Source organism: Rutidosis leptorrhynchoides, chromosome 4, assembly GCF_046630445.1.
Source record: "Rutidosis leptorrhynchoides isolate AG116_Rl617_1_P2 chromosome 4, CSIRO_AGI_Rlap_v1, whole genome shotgun sequence".
NCBI classification, from domain to species: Eukaryota; Viridiplantae; Streptophyta; class Magnoliopsida; order Asterales; family Asteraceae; genus Rutidosis; species Rutidosis leptorrhynchoides.
The window spans coordinates 237,468,563-237,480,485 of record NC_092336.1 but is presented as its reverse complement, the minus strand read 5'-3'; positions in this window follow the sequence as shown (position 1 = coordinate 237,480,485).

Sequence of the window (11,923 nt, the reverse complement as noted above, 5' to 3'; positions counted from 1 at the left end):
TATTTTATCGCACTTTTATTATTCGCAATTTCATTATCGTTATTTACTTTACGCTTTAATTTAAGTCTTGTATTTATTTTATATTTTACATTAGGTTTTAACTGCGACTAAAGTCTTAAAATCGACAAACCGGTCATTAAACGGTAAAAACCCCCCTTTATAATAATAATATTACTTATATATATATATTTGTATTTTTAATAAAAGTAAACTAATATAGCGTTGAGCTTTGTTTAAAGATTTCCCTGTGAAACGAACCGGACTTACTAAAAACTACACTACTGTACGATTAGGTACACTGCCTATAAGTGTTGTAGCAAGGTTTAAGTATATCCATTCTATAAATAAATAAATATCTTGTGTAAAATTGTATCGTATTTAATAGTATTTCCTGCTAAAATTAATAACTATTTTATATACACCTCGCATAACATCAAGTATTTTTGGCGCCGCTGCCGGGGAAAGTTATCTTAAAAGCCGGAAACGCAACGCTAAAATATAAAAAAAAAAAAGATTTTTAGTTAACTTTTATTAAATATCTTTTATATATAGAAAAAAAAAACAGAAAACAGAAAATAAAAAAAAAAAAAATAAAGAAAAAACGCGTCGAATATTCAAACCTGTCGGCTGAATTCTGGAACCCCGCGACTCGCGGGGTTTGATGCTTTAATTGTCGCGACTCGCGGAGACTTTCTGACAGGCGACAAAAAACCCTAAACCAGCATTAATTACGGGTTTTAATTAATTATTATTATTATTATTTAAACCTAATTATTATTATTATTATTATTAGTTTTATTTTAAGATTTACTTTTCATTTAATTTATGTATTTAGTATTAATTAGTTTTAATTAAATTGTAAAATTAGTAGTTTTATTAAATAAATAATATAAAAATAATATTTTTATAAAAAATTGTACTTTTTACAACTTTTTGTATATTTTTATATTTTGTCCCTTTTTAATCGTTGTAGCATAACTTTTGTATTTTTAAGCTCATATTTAATTTTAAACTTAGTTTTTGCCATAGTTATTTTTACTCCTAGATTTTTAGGCTTTGCCGTAGAATTCCTTAAGTGCTTTTTCTTTAGACTAAGATTTAGGTACTTTAGAATTTTAAGTTAGTTGTAGTAATAAGGTTAGGTTAGTTAAGTATTTTTAAGTTTTGATAAGTTTCTTTTATTTTTCCGTCACCTTTTATTTTTCAACCATTTTTTTTTCTTTTTCTACCTTTTTCGACGAACTCTTTTTCTCTCTTATTTCTCGCCATTCTAGTTTTTAGGACTTAGAATTTTTTCTACTTCTTATCTAAATTTCTTAAAATTACGAAAATTTATTTTAAGTGGTTAAATTAATAGACATCAAAATTTTCTGGTTCGTAGTAATAGTTGGATTTGTACGTGGACCGGGTTATTGGAGCCAAACAGTCCTCAATTATATTGAGACCAAACGAATCCTGCCCCTCTGCTGCATCTTTTGGCTATTCGAAACGTGGGCAAAATCAGAAAAGTCTATTAATTGGATAACTTATTATAATTTTTCTTTGTTTTTTTTAAAACTAATAGGATATTCAGTGAATGCACCGAGCAAGACGTTCATCACCTTTTGTACGTTCACCACCTGTAACTCGATCAAGACATCGTTTAACAAATATAACCGCCGTTGATTTTTCTTTAGAATCGTCATCCAGTAGACCAAGTACTTCAGTTCAAATTTCCGATAATCCATTTTTTGAACCCGACCTCACAATTGAGAATCCGGAGAATATTCAGGAACGGTTCGTAGATCCTGAACCACTAAAATTTCCTCCGGAACCACCAATCATTCAAACAGAGATTGTTGAGGAACGAACCATTAAATCAGAATCATCTAGTGATACCGATTCAACAAATTCAATTATGGAGAATCTGGAACCTTTAAGTATGGAAGACCGAATGAGAGCTAAACGCACTGGCCAAGGTCACGAAATTACTCATCCAGACATTAATGCGCCAGATTATGAAATCAAAGGACAAATTCTACACATGGTGACTAATCAATGCCAATTTAGTGGTGCGCCGAAGGAAGATCCAAATGAACATCTACGTACTTTTAATAGGATCTGCACACTATTTAAAATCCGAGAAGTGGAGGATGAACAGATATATCTCATGTTATTTCCCTGGACTTTAAAGGGAGAAGCCAAAGATTGGTTGGAATCATTACCTGAAGGGGCGATTGATACATGGGATGTTTTAATTGACAAATTTCTTAAACAATTCTTTCCTGCATCTAAAGCCGTAAGACTTCAAGCAGAAATTGTTACGTTCACACAGAAACCAAATGAAACTCTATATGAGGCGTGGACAAGATATGGAAAGTTGTTAAGAGGATGTCCGCAACATGGTTTAGACACCTGTCAAATAGTACAAATATTCTACCAAGGATGCGACATCACTACAAGAAAAGACATAGATATAGCAGCTGGTGGTTCTATTATGAAGAAAACCGAAACTGATGCTTACAAAATTATTGATAACACTGCTTCCCACTCACATGAGTGGCACCAAGAAAAAGATATCATTAGATCATCTAAAGCAGCTAGAGCCGATTCTAGCCATGACTTAGATTCCATTTCCGCAAAGATAGATGCTGTGGAACGACGAATGGAAAAGATGACTAAGGATATTCACTCAATACGAATTAGTTGTGAGCAGTGTGGAGGACCACATTTGACAAAAGATTGTCTCAGTATTGAATTAACAATGGAACAAAGAGAGAATATTTCATACATAAACCAAAGGCCTGGAAATAATTATCAGAATAATTATCAACCGCCAAGACCGATTTACAATCAAAACCAGAATTATAACCGAAATATTCCATACAACAACCAACAAGGTCCTAGCAATCAACAAGTATCCAATAATACTTACAATCAGCAAAGACCAAATTTTCAAAACAAACCACCACAACAAACCGATGATAAAAAGCCGAATTTAGAAGATATGATGACGAAGCTAGTTGAAACTCAAACACAGTTTTTCACATCTCAGAAACAAACAAATGAACAAAATGCTCAAGCATTTAGAAATCAACAAGCTTCTATTCAAAATCTGGAACAAGAAGTAAGTAACCTAGCAAGGTTAATAGGTGAAAGAAAACCGGGAAGTCTACCTAGTGATACAAATGCTAACCCCCGGAATGAAACAGCGAAAGCCATTACCACAAGAAGTGGTACAACACTTAAACCACCTGAAATACCTGTAACTTCTGATGAAACTATTCCTACTCCACAAAAACCACAACCTGATCAAGATAAGGAAAAAGAACCGGTAGTTGAAAAGGTTAATGAAGATAACACAGTTAAGGATAAACCTTATGTTAAACCATACCAACCACCACTTCCTTACCCGAGTAAAATGAAGAAAGAAAAACTTGAAGCCGAGCAATCCAAATTCTTGGATATGTTTAAACAGATAAATGTAAATCTTCCTTTCATTGATGTGATTTCAGGAATGCCAAGATATGCTAAATTCTTGAAAGATCTAATCTCAAATAGAAAGAAAATGGAAGAACTCTTGGCTGTTACTATGAATGCTAATTGTTCAGCAGTGCTGTTGAATAAGATACCAGAAAAATTATCTGATCCAGGAAGTTTCACAATTCCATGTTTTCTGGGTAGTCTTAGTTCAATAGAAGCATTGGCAGACTTAGGTGCTAGTATAAATCTAATGCCGTATTCACTATACACTAAACTAGACCTTGGAGAATTGAAACCAACCAGAATAAGCATACAACTAGCCGATAGATCAATAAAATATCCTAGAGGGATAATGGAGAACATGCTAGTTAAAGTTGGTACTTTAGTATTTCCAGTAGATTTTGTTGTTTTGGACATGGAAGAAGATTCTCAAGTTCCTCTCATATTAGGAAGACCATTCTTAAACACGGCTAAAGCAATGATAGACGTGTTCGGTAAGAAACTGACCCTAAGTATAGAGGATGAGAGTGTTACCTTTTCAGTTGATAGAGCAATGCAACAACCACAATCTGCAGATGATACATGTTATTATATTCAAACTATAGATGCACATGCAGAATTATTAGAAGAATTTCCAGAATTACAAGGAACAGGAGAATGTTCTTTAGGAGAAGGTAATGAACCAATTGATGAAGCTGAAATGTTAGCTACACTTATAGCTAATGGATATGAACCAACAACAGAAGAAATTCAAATGCTAAAAGAAGAAGACAGATATCGATATAAATCATCGATAGAAGAACCTCCGAAATTAGAGTTAAAGCCACTTCCAAACCATTTGGAATACGCTTATTTACATGGTAAATCTGAATTACCTGTAATAATATCGTCTTCTCTTACTGAAAATGAGAAATCACAACTCATTTCTGTGTTGAAAGCTCATAAACCAGCCATTGCATGGAAGATTCATGATATTAAAGGAATAAGTCCTTCGTATTGCACACATAAAATCCTTATGGAAGAAGGTCATAAAACGTATGTGCAACGCCAACGAAGACTAAATTCTAATATGCAAGATGTAGTTAAGAAAGAGATTATTAAACTGCTAGATGCAGGTTTGATATATCCAATTTCTGATAGCCCATGGGTAAGCCCAGTTCAATGCGTGCCTAAGAAGGGTGGTATGACTGTCATTACAAATGAGAAAAATGAGCTTATTCCTACTAGGACTGTAACAAGATGGCGTGTATGTATTGATTATAGAAAATTAAATGACGCCACCAGAAAAGATCACTTTCCCTTACCTTTCATAGATCAAATGTTGGAAAGATTAGCCGGAAATAGTTACTATTGTTTTCTAGATGGATTTTCCGGAAATTTTTAAATTCCAATAGCACCCGAGGACCAAGAGAAAACCACATTCACGTGCCCTTATGGTACTTTTGCTTACAAACGCATGCCATTTGGACTTTGTAACGCCCCTGCAACCTTTCAAAGGTGTATGATGGCAATTTTTCACGACATGATAGAAGAATGCATGGAAGTATTCATGGATGACTTTTCAGTCTTCGGTGATACATTTAAATCATGTCTAGTTAATCTGGAACGAATGCTAATTAGATGCGAAAAATCAAATCTAGTACTTAATTGGGAGAAATGCCATTTCATGGTTAAAGAAGGCATCGTTCTTGGACATAAAATTTCAAAAGAAGGAATTGAAGTGGATAGAGCTAAAGTAGATGTAATTGCTAAACTTCCACATCCCACAAATGTTAGAGGAGTTAGGAGTTTTCTAGGACATGCCGGTTTTTACCGACGTTTCATAAAAGATTTTTCTAAAATTGCCACTCCTATGAATAAACTCCTAGAAAAGGATGCTCCATTCATCTTTTCAGATGAGTGTATCAAATCTTTTAATATTCTTAAAGAGAAACTCACTAATGCGCCGATCATGATAACACCAAATTGGGATCTACCATTTGAACTAATGTGCGATGCAAGTGATTTTGCAATGGGAGCCGTTTTAGGACAAAGGATTGAAAAACGATTTCAACCTATATATTATGCTAGTAAGACGTTACAAGGAGCACAAACGAACTATACAACTACTGAAAAAGAACTCCTTGCTATTGTCTTTGCTTTTGACAAATTTCGATCATATCTCGTTCTAGCAAAAACGGTGGTCTATACCGACCATTCTGCTCTTAGATGCCTATTTTCAAAACAAGATGCTAAACCAAGATTAATCCGTTGGATCTTACTCTTACAAGAGTTTGATATTGAAATCCGAGATAAAAGAGGAGCAGAAAATCTCGCCGCTGATCATCTTTCTCGTCTTGAAAATCCCGAATTAGAAGTTCTAAATGAATCGGCCATACAAGACAACTTTCCTGATGAATATCTATTGAAGATAGATTATAAAGAAATCCCATGGTTTGCAAACTATGCAAACTACTTAGTTTGTGGATTCCTTGAAAAAGGATTATCGTACCAAAGACGAAAGAAATTCTTCAGTGATATAAAACACTATTTCTGGGAAGATCCACATCTGTTTAAAAGTTGTCCCGATGGAATAATACGCCGATGTGTATTTGGAGATGAAGCTAGTAAAATTTTAAACCATTTTCACACAGGACCAACAGGAGGGCATTATGGGCCTCAACTAACAGCAAGAAAAGTTTATGAAGCTGGATTCTATTGGCCTACAATTTACAAAGACGCACACCTTCTTTGCAAATCTTGTGATGCATGTCAAAGGTCCGGAAAAATAAGTCAACGTGATGAAATGCCACAAAATGTCATCCAAGTATGTGAAGTATTTGACATTTGGGGTATTGACTTTATGGGTCCATTTTCAAAATCTCATAATAATTTATATATACTCGTAGCCATTGATTATGTATCTAAATGGGCGGAAGCACAAGCTCTCCCAACTAACGATGCACGAGTTGTAGTCAACTTTTTAAAACGTCTTTTTGCAAGGTTTGGAACACCGAAAGCTTTAATAAGTGATCGGGGTACTCATTTCTGTAATAATCAACTTGAGAAAGTTCTTAAAAGATATGGAGTAACTCATAAAATCTCCACCGCATATCATCCACAAACAAGTGGACAAGTTGAAAATACCAACCGAGCTTTAAAACGTATTCTAGAGAAAACCGTAGGATCAAATCCGAAGGAATGGTCCATTAAATTGGAGGATGCACTCTGGGCTTTTAGAACAGCCTACAAAACTCCAATTGGAACCACACCTTTTAGACTTGTTTATGGAAAAGCATGTCATCTTCCAGTAGAAATTGAACACAAAGCATTTTGGGCTTTGAAAACATGTAATCTTGATTTACATGAAGCCGGACGTCTACGATTAAGTCAACTAAATGAATTAGAAGAATTAAGACATGAAGCATACGAAAATTCGTTAATTTATAAAGAAAGAACGAAGAAATGGCATGATAAAAGAATCAGAAGTTCAAAAGAATTTAAAGAAGGAGACAAAGTTCTTCTTTTCAATTCACGATTCAAGCTATTTCCTGGAAAATTGAAATCAAGATGGTCTGGACCATTCATAGTCAAAAGAGTTTTCCCATACGGAACGATAGAATTGATAAATTCAAATGGGATTGAATTTAAAGTCAATGGTCACAGAGTTAAACATTACATACATGGTCCGATGGAAGTCGACAACGAAGTTAATCACAATTTCGACACCACAGCTAACTAAGTGTGGGGAGAATCAAGTCTTTAAAGGATAATATGTATTTCTGTTAGAGTTAGATTGTCTGTTTTCGTGTAGTTCTCGAAAATGGAACCCGAATGGTCTTTCCCTAGCAGACCCTAAAGAACTAGTCTTCTCCCCCCATTCTGAATTTTTATTTTTTTTAGGTTTTTACGAAATGAAGACTGCCTGTGAACTAAACCATGGTCTAATGCTACACGCTTTGATCACTAAACGTAATAATGACATACTACCGAGTGAAATAGTATCAGTAATCAGAGAAAGAATGGACGGAGTTAGAAAAGAATCCAGATGCGAAGATAATAAGTTACAATTTGGTAAAGGAAAATCAAAATCCGCAGCGAAAAGAAGAGCACGACACCTAGAAAGATGTCACAAATGCGGAAAATGGTCACATGGAGGTAAATGTTCAAATAATCAAACCTATTCAAATACCGAATTTGTTACTTTATGCAGAGACGGACCGTTCATATGTTTAGAAGAAAAGACACTGAATGCTCGAGGTTACGCCTATGTAGCCATGGAAAATCAATTAAACCGACTATCTTATGAATGGAATAGATCATATAACTAAGAAATCTATTTCACAGGTATGTCTGTACAGTTTTTATTTTTATTTTTATTTTTAACCTTTTGATAATAAACGCTAATTTGTTCGCTAAAAAGTATTAAATTGGTATTGAATAAAATTAGGTTTGGCGACCGAAATTATTGATATAATTCAAAAATTTATTACATCACTGCGAAATTTAACGTTTATTCTTAAGGTATAAATATCTTTAAACAATCAACCCAAAATATTTCAAAAATTCGTCATGAGTTAAATTAGGTCTTGGAACCGAAATTACTTTACCGAAAAGAGGGGCGCATATTTTTGATAATATTTGATTGATTAAAGTGGGATAAAAAGACAAAAAGATTTTTAATTTTATTTTTACCATATTTTTAAAATTAATATTTAAATCTTAAATTAATATTGTAAACTTTATAAAAACAATATATTTAAAATTGTAAATATTTGAAAAATTAATATAAGTTTGATATGAATTTATAAATTTTTAAATTAAGTTTGGTGTGAATTTTTAATTTTTAAAATATTAATTTTTAATTTTATGCATTTCAAATTTTAAGTTTGGTGTGAATTTTTAATATTAATTTTGAATTTTATATTTAAGTTGTGTGAATTTAAAAACAAAAATTTACTTTATCTCATTAAGTTAAGAATATGATTTTTAAAATTCGTCGTAAGTTGAAGACTAGGTCTTTGAACCGAAATTGCTTTACCCGAGGTAGGGACGAGAACTTTTATTATCATTATTTTTAATCTTATTGAATTAAAGTATGCCAAAAACATTGAAAAAACCCAAAAATCTTAGCTTTTAAAACAATCGCTACAAAAAGACAAATTTTAAAATTTTGTCGAGGGACGGACTAGGACATCGATCCGAAATGACCTCGTCCTAAATAACAAGGGAAACAAAATTTTAAAATTAAGTACTTAATTGTTTCAAAAGTTAATGATTATAAAAAAAAAAAAAAAAAAAAAAAAAAAAAAAACAACTCCGCGACTCGCGGAGTTTGAAGTACATTTCTCCGCGACTCGTGGAGGGATCAAAACCCAGAAAAAAAAAATAATAAACACCCGAACTGATCAGTCCACAACCACAAAAACACACTACGAAAAATAACAGCGAAAATACTCCGAAAAACCACCCAAAAACACCCCAAAAATCCCAATTTTTAACCGTTAATCACCAAATTTTTTGCTAAAATCATGTTGAGAAGGATGCTATCTAAGAATTACTCAAGAAAAACGGTAAATTTCTACACCTAAACACCATTTAATCCGAAATTTGGTGTTCTTGAGCTATTTTTTCCCCAATTTGATTTTGATGCTTTTTAGTGTAATTAAGCTTAAATTGTTTATGTATTATGCTTGTATAACCTAGATTGATGCTGTTTAACATGATTAGAAGCCTTAAACTTCAAATTTTGAATAATCTAGGGTTTGTGTTCTTGAGCAAAGTTGGGGCTTTTTGATATAAACAGGTTATGGCCGATTTTTGTCATGAATTGTTACTAAATTGAGTAGTGTAACATGTCTAGGTAGTTAAATGATCCAAACTTTGAGCCTAAACATGATTTTGAGAATTAAAGTGGACTTTTTCAAGTCTAAAATTCATGAACTTGATTTTTGAAAGATAATGCCATTTGAGACTTGTTTAATTGCTAGTAATGATTATTTTGACATGTTATTTGAGTTGAATGCTTATGAACTTGGCGAACATTTTCGTATATGCTTATATGAAAAAGTGTAGATTTGATAAAAAAATGTGAAAATGAGCTTAAGTTTGATATAAATTGATAATGTCATAGTAGTTATTTTGATTGATGATTTTGCTGACACTAATGCATATTTGGATGCACAAAAATTGTGTTTGATGTGTTTTGCAGAATGAAAGGGGTGAATCTTCATCCCAAGCCCGCAATGCTCCTGCTGAGAATTTGGAACAACAGGAGGTGGATAACTACTACAAGCAGGATGTACCTCATCCAGTCATGACCTTTTCCGATATGCATTTGGAAGAGTTGCACCCGAACCTGAGATTTGACAGACTTTGGATAGATTATCCAAAATATCAACGGGGTTTGCATACTCTTCATTCCAAGGTTGTTGAGGTACCGAGGGTCATAGAATGGGGACCCTTAGAAGCTGTAGAATTGGCCGGGCCAATTAGGGAATTACTTGTACAGAGGTATGGTAATTCTTCTTTTAATGACTGGATATGTTTATTCACCATACGTAGACCTGTATATAAAGTATGGTGTGAAGAATTGTTATGTAGTATAGAGTTGAATGATCGGGTAGCTAGTTTAACCGATCGTTCTTTTATTAGATTTTTGTTAGGCGGTTCGATGCGCCACATGTCTTTACTGGACATGGCTCAGGCTTTACGTATATATACGCCTGAGGAGTTAGCGTCTGCCGATTGTAGAGGATTGATACTAAACGGTAGAAAGATAGATGAGAATTTTGATACACACGGTGTGTGGAGTCAAATGACAAGCCATCACCGTTTCAAAGGGGGAAATTACTCTTATTTGGATATAGATAGAGCCGAGTTAAGAGTGATACATAGGTTTTTAGCTAATTCGATTACACAAAGGGGTAAAAACAAGGAAAAAGTAAATGAACAAGATTTGTTTTACCATATGTGTATTCGAGACCCACAAAGCGTTGTAAGTATACCATATTGTGTGGGTTATTATTTATCAGCTATGGTTCGGGGGATGCGACCACATAGCATAATAGGAGGTGGTATTTTTATTACTTTGATTGGTGAATATCTCGGTGTGGATATAAGTCGGGGGGGATTATTACTAGAAGAGCCGGAACCCCGCGATACTATAGGTTTAAATGTATACCATGGTGCGAAAGTTTTGAAGAGGCGAAATAACGCCGCAGTACGATACCATGGTAGACATCCACAGGTGGAGAGAAACCAGCAGCAAGGTAATGTAGGAGGGGGGAATGAGATGCAAGAAATGCATAGGTTTATAGCTTCTCAGGAATACGAAAATGCTAGACAGAGAGCATTTGAAGATTGGCAAGTTCATCAGAACCAGATCATAGCTCATTGCCAACATATAGGTAGAAACTATATTCCTACACCGAAACCCGTCTTCCCTCCTTGGTCTATAGAGATGCAGCCACCATATCCTACGTATGACCCTGCCGAAGCATTCTATAGCACTTATGGTTATGCCTGGAACCCCTATTGGTACCAATATCATCCTTAGTTTACTTATTATTTTTTTTTATTTTTTATTTATTTTGTAATTTGTAATTATTGATACGTTTAATACTTTTGTTAATATTGTAATCATTTTTATAATTATCTAACTTTTATTCTTAGATTTTAATAATTTTTGAATGTGGGGTAATATATCAAACTTCAAAAATATGTATATATGTTTGCAGTTTATCTTATGTACACAACAGGGTAAAACAACGCATTTTCAAAGACTGGCATTAAGTTCAGCAAAAGCAACTAATTTTGACGACAAGATGCATAATATATGTGAAATAACAACAAGACGGAATGAACAAATGATGTGCACCATTTATCATTCAGCAAACAAACGCCAATATATTTGGAAACTTTAGTAAAAATTTAATCATTTTCACACAAATCACCCTCAATAATTTAAATTGTTACTGATTTCTTGCAAATGAGGGCATTGCAAGATCTTAAGTGTGGGAAGGGGTTAAATTCTTTCGGATTTTAAAAATTTTTACTTTATACACTTGGTTACCATTAAAAATACTAGTAAAGCAGTAGTTGTATTAGAATCTAGTGCTCTCTGATAAAAAAGAACAGCCCTAGTCTTATATACTGACTACCCAATTCTAGTAAAATTTTTCAAAATTTTCAATTAAATGAATTCAAAATCATGTTTATACATATTTATGAACGATAAAACTAGGTTTTAACACCGAAATTATTGTTACCTCGGAAAGGACATAAATTGAGAAACAAACTAAAATGTTAAAATTCATTTAAAATGGAATAGAGGACGATAAAAAGGAAAATAAAAGCCAAGTGTGGGAAAATTTACCAAGTTATCTTAAACATATGTCACATATATCTGTAACAAATAACTGAAAATACTTTTGCTTTGGACTAAACTAAACTGTTTTTACCCGATGAAAGAAAAGAAGAG